Raw genomic sequence first — 6113 nt, 5'->3', positions numbered from 1 at the left:
GGCAGAGAGAGAGGGGGAAGCGGTCTCCCTGCTGAGCAGAAAGCCCAATGCGGGGCTTGATCCCAGGACCCTGGGATCATGACCTGAGCTGAAGGCAGAGGTTTAACCCACTGAGCCACCCAGGCGCCCCCGTACCTCATTATTTTAATTGATGATCCCTAGTGATATGTATGTAGAGCACCTTTTCATATGCTTACATGCCTTCTGCATATCTTTGGTGAGGCATCTCTTCAAGTTTTTTACCCGCTTTTTAACTGGATTGGTTTGCTTTCTTAATTTTTTTTTTTTTTTAAGATTTCATTTATTTATTTGACAGATGGAGATCACAGACAGAGATCACAGAGAAGTAGGCAGAGAGAGAGGAGGAAGCAGGCTCCCTGCTGAGCAGAGAACCCAATGCGGGGCTCGATCCCAGGACCCTGAGATCATGACCTGAGCCTAAGGCAGAGGCTTTAACCCACTGAGCCACCCACGTGCCCCTTAATGTTGATTATTAATAGTTCTTTGTATATTTTGGATACTAGTCCTTTATCAGATAGGTCTTATGAAATATTTTCTTTCAGCCTTTTCACTATCCTGACAGTGCTTTTCACAGAGCATTCTCAAGATAATTTGTTTCTGAAAACTGCCCTTTTGTACCACTGCATTTTGGTCTGGATCAAAATTGGCATTATTGCCAAAACTGCTCTGTGTCCTAAAATTCCCTCCCCAGAGACCGTGTTCTTCTTAAGCAGATGGAAATACATCATGCCTAATAATCAATTTTGAGTATCAGCAATCTCAGGCCAACCTCTATTCAGTCATGGAAGTTTCTGTTAAATCTTAGCCCGTGGCATGGTCTGTCCACACACCCTACATTTGCCTAAAAAGACTGCATAGATCCCACAAGGCAAAGATCTGTTTTTAAAAGAAAAATTCCTTATTAAAAAATATGGTGCTGTATGATACTTAATAGTAGGTACAAGGTAGATATACTACAGATGTGTGTACACGTTAAATGTCTGTTCTGCATTTGGCAAAACCCATAGGATGTACAACTCTAAGAGTAAACCCTAATGTAAACTATTGACCTTAGTTAATAAATGTATCAATATTGGCTCATCATTTGCAATAAATGTAACACAGTAATTTAAGATGTTAATAATAGGGGAGACTATGGGTGTGTGTGTGTGTGTGTGTTGAAGTGGAGTGATAGATACAGAGGTATATGGGAACTCTGTACTTTATGCTGGATTTTCTGTAAATCTAAATCTGATCTAAAAATAAAGCATCTTTATTTAGACAATACACTGCTTCAAATTTACAAAATGATTTTATTTACATTTCAGGTAAGTGGAAATGTTTGAAGAACATGTTTTAAAAGGTAAAAACAACAAAAGTTAAAAACATCAATTCATTAAAATAGAAAACTAAGATACTTATTTGAATAATTGAATGTGATGTCAAACGCACACCCGTGGCTGTCTGCCTTCCCTCATCTCTCTAACACCCAGTTCTTTACTGAAGTGACTCAATAACATAGAATGAGAAATGGCATCTCCCTACTGGAAACCGGAGTGGATTCTTACATTTCTGAAATTGTGAAGGGCAGAATTTTAGAGGGTTCCTGGAGGAGTTCCACCCATGGGTACGCATGGCAGGGATAATCTCTTCCTTTTGAATGTGGAAAGAATCTTTGCATATGGTGGGTAGATAGTTGCTTTCTTGATTAAACGATGCCACGTGGCAAATGCTGATGGAATAGTCACTCCCTTGACTGCATTACATTACATCTCTTGCAGTAGACTGGAAGGAGACTGGAAGTCAGAGGAATGTGCTTCCGCTGGCTTAGAAAAAATGCTGATAGCCAGACTGTGAACTGCTTTTAGGGGTTATGTCACAAGAGACTTCAAGGGGTTTATGAACTGAGAGCAGTTCCCAGCAAGAAAACAGGGACCTTAGTCATATGGCTACAAGGAACAGAATGCTGCCAAAAACTTAAATAAGCTTAGGGGAGGACCCAGAGCCCCAAATGAGAATTGCAGTCCTGGCCAACATCGTAATTGTGGCTTTGTGAGACCTCAGTAGAGGATCCCACTAAGCTATGCCTGGGATCCTGACCCATGGAAACTGAGAGGTAATAGGCATGTGTTATTTTAAGCCCCTAAGTTTGCAGTAATTTGTTGTGTAGTATCAGACAACTAATACAGAGTTTGCACACGGGAGAGTCAGGTTATAAGAAAGACCATCTGGTTTGGTTCACCTCTCCAATGGGAAGCCTATGGACCCCATAGTCAGAAGCCTTGTCTAAAGGAGTCCCCTCACTGGTCTAGCTCACCATTTGGCCAGAGGAATAGATCCAATTCCATTTGTCACCTTGACGCCATTGCTTCCTGCCTCGATTGAGAACAATCAGCATGCCAGACCAGTTTCCTCTGTGTGCTTGGAAGGGAAACCACCTGCAGCAAAGTCTTACCACCCATCCATATAACCCAAGTCTCAGTAACTCCCATTTGTCAACTCTCAGACCATTTCTCCCTCTGATCTGCTACAAGAATTATGTAAGTACTCACATCAGCTGCAAGAATTATGTAAGAGACTCACACAGGCTAACAATACTAAATAAGTGGGACAATAGTACCAAATCCCTAACCACAGAAGTATGATCATTCAGTCAAAAGGACAGCACCAAGCTGACAGGTCAGAACAAATGAATGTGTCGAAACAAGGACCACGAGAGAGTTTAGAAGAAAACTGCTCATTCATATTTACAACAAAAGGTAGGTTTTTACAAAAAAGAAACATTCTGAAAACAATACTTCTTTGAAAAAAAAATTTAAGCCGTAACTGACCAAAGTCTGAATGACAGTGAAGAATAGACAATTCTAAAAACCATATGATGTTGACAGAGCACACACATTAAGAAGGAGAAAGATCACGAGAAAAGATGAGCATCTTGGAGAGCAGATTTGAAAGTCTAAAAATAATCAGTTCTAAATACAAGAAAAGGGCAAAGGAAAATGAATAATTGATGAGCTGATAGAAAATAATTCTTCAGAACTGGAGAAAGTACTGTGTTTGAAGATTGAACATGTTCACCGACCAAAGAAGGAATTGTTTTTAAAAGCCCACTTCTAATATCAACAACTATGAAGGATGTGAGGTTTTACCAGAGCTACAAGATAACAAGGAAAAGGACTGTAATTCAGAATCCTAGATAGTGAGAGATTCAGAATGTAATAGTAGACCAACCAGGGACACTTTTTAGGTAATTACTTGTGAAAATAAAAATTAAATAAAAATAATTACATAAATAATTAAATAAAAACTGAATCGCAGGAAAATCCCAAGAAAGACAAAGATACGACGTACAAGAGAGGGCAGCAATAGTACAATTCAATAAAACTCAAAGTTAAATATAAATACCTTTTGATAACTGAAGTATGATGCTATTAAAAGTGATCTTGACAAAGAAGTCATATTCTAAGAAAATGATTTTTAAAGCATCTGGAAAATTCGGCAGATTTTTCAGTAAAGCTGGGAAAGGAAAGTGTAAGGGAGGGAGTGACAACTGAAAGCTTACAAAATGTTCCCGTTGAGGTCTCTCAGCAGGAGGGAACGTAATTCTCTGATTTGTTGTTAGATTCTGATAGAGAATGTGGGCCCACATTTCTCTGTTAGAATATAATAATAACTACCAGTAAGTAGGATTAAAATAATATGTAGAACTGCCTAGCCAATAAAGAGAAAAAAAGAACATATGAAAACTGGCCTAATAAAGTATAAATCAAGAGAGGAGGAAGCAGCATGAGGGGAGGGGTAATTTCTGCACTGCTCCCTCATTCTGACCGGTTTTCAACAGTGCCCTTCCTAGCTTCCTCTCTAGAAGGGTTGTCTGCGCCAAACGTACTTGTGGGCAGAAGGAAGCACTGGGTGTTAAAAGAAATGAATTTATGGTTGATTTCATCTCATCCACGTTATCTTTTTCCTGCATCTGTTGGGGAAACTGACTCCAGGCCCCAGGAGACCCTGCGCACCCTCTCTCTCTCTCTGCACGCTCATTATTGATTCGGAAGGTCAGAAAGCAGGTGGGAATCCCACCATTCAGATTCGGGAGCGAGGGGACGTGGGAGCCACTGTTGTACCCCTGTCTAAAGCACATTCTGGATACCAGCTTTTCCAGAGCTCTGTACTTAGGTGTTTGTGTAGCAAATGGTGGAGGGAACACAGTTTTCCATCTGCCTGCTGGGGAAAGCCCCTGGCAAGAGAAATGGCTGGCTGGATCAGATGATACATTTGGGAGGGTTTTTTTTTTTTTTTAATCATAATAAAATAATGTCAAACAGTTAAAACTTCAAACATACCTTAACAAGAATGGCCCCAGTTGCAAAAAACAACAAATACAGGTAAGGGACACTCAGACACTGTAGGAGGTGGGTATATGAAGTACTTTTGAGGGGAGGAAGAGCAATTGAAACTGTAAAATTTTAAAGCGTATAAACTTTGATCCAGAGATTCGTCTTATGTAATTGACCTTTGCAGGAATCCTTGGTCATGGGTGTGCAAAAAATTCAAACATGATCCAGGCAGCATTTCCTGCAATAGGGAAACCACTGAAGGAAACCCTAAGACTTCATTGAAAGGAAACAGATTAAATACATTGTGGTGTACTCAGTCAATGGCTGCAGTCAGTTAAAAAAATGTTGCAGGGTGCCTGGGTGGCACCTTCGGCTCAGGTCATGGTCTCAGGGTCCTGGTATCGAGCCCTGCATCAGACTCGCTGCTTGGCCAGGATTCTGCTTCTCCCTCTCCCTCTGATCCCCCACCCCCCAAATAAATAAAAAAAGCTTAAAAAAAAAAGGTGTTGATCTATACATATTAGTTTTTGACGCTATATAAAATTCATTGTGGAACATGATCTTATGATCGTACGGACCTGTGCATACATGTGTGTGGGTATGTGTGTGTCTAACCTCAGAAAGAGGCCTGGCAGCATATTATCTTTGGTCTTTGGGGAGAGTGGAACTATAAAATGATATTCATGTTTCCCTTTTTGCCTTTCTGCATTGTTTTAATTTTTCAGTGAGAATGCTAACTCCTATAAAAAAATTTAAAGATAGTCTATTTAGTGGAAAAGATTTGGAGGAAAAGATTTTTTTCTCCCCTTATTTTATTCAAAGAAATGCTCACTGGGTAATTATTTGGTTTCCTATGTCACTTTGCTCATTTAGTCTTCACCGAGACTTAGAAGTATTTTTCTAGTTGATTTGCATGGAATACTCTTTTTTTTTAAACCAGTTTTATGGAATCCAGGAATAAGCCCATGGGCTTATTCTGGTTGTTTAGTAATGTTTAAATTTCCCATGTGACAAAATTATTATGATCTGATAATCAATATAACCATATATAGACATATATGCAAAACTATATGTTGTTATCATTTGATAATATAACCATATGTAAGTCTTAAAAATGAGAATATATCACTTCTAAGGCTTTATGGGCAGAATTGCAGAAGATTTTAAGAGAGTACTAAAAACTAAGTAGAGACAGAGTCTCCAACCATTTTATGAGTTCAAAGTGAGGTAGTGTGAGCTGTGCATATGCTGGCAAAATGGAAGAGTCCGGAAGAGCCATAAAAGTTTTCCACTCATTTCCAAACATTCATCCAGAAGCCCTTTCCTTCCTCTAGAAACCATTCTGGTCAAAACTCTTGGTAGTTGTAGTTTTTGATCTGCCAGTAACTATCACCTCACACACATCAAAGTCATTTCTATCCATATTATAATGAACTTGTCAGCAAGGTTGTCTTATGTCTCTGCATTATTTTTAAACGTATAGTAATGTTTCAGAAGCACAGAGGTTTTTGTCCTAGATCAAAAAATAGGCTGCTTCTATTTAGAGTATTTCTTGTTTTCTTTAAATAAATAAATAAATAAATAAATAAATAAATAAATGTAGAAATCCAGGTTGTCACAATTACTTTTTTAAATGAAGGTTGAGAAAAGTCTGTCTTTCAAGTTCTCCAGAATTTCAGTAACTGTTTCATTGTGTAGCAACTCCTTGCCGGTTCGAGTTCCCTCAGTGCGCGGGTATTTGCAACACTTCCTTTTTCTGATCTGCCTTTTTGAATC

This window comes from Mustela erminea, chromosome 6, assembly GCF_009829155.1.
Source record: "Mustela erminea isolate mMusErm1 chromosome 6, mMusErm1.Pri, whole genome shotgun sequence".
Lineage (NCBI taxonomy): Eukaryota > Metazoa > Chordata > Mammalia > Carnivora > Mustelidae > Mustela > Mustela erminea.
Note: the sequence above shows the minus strand (reverse complement) of the source record.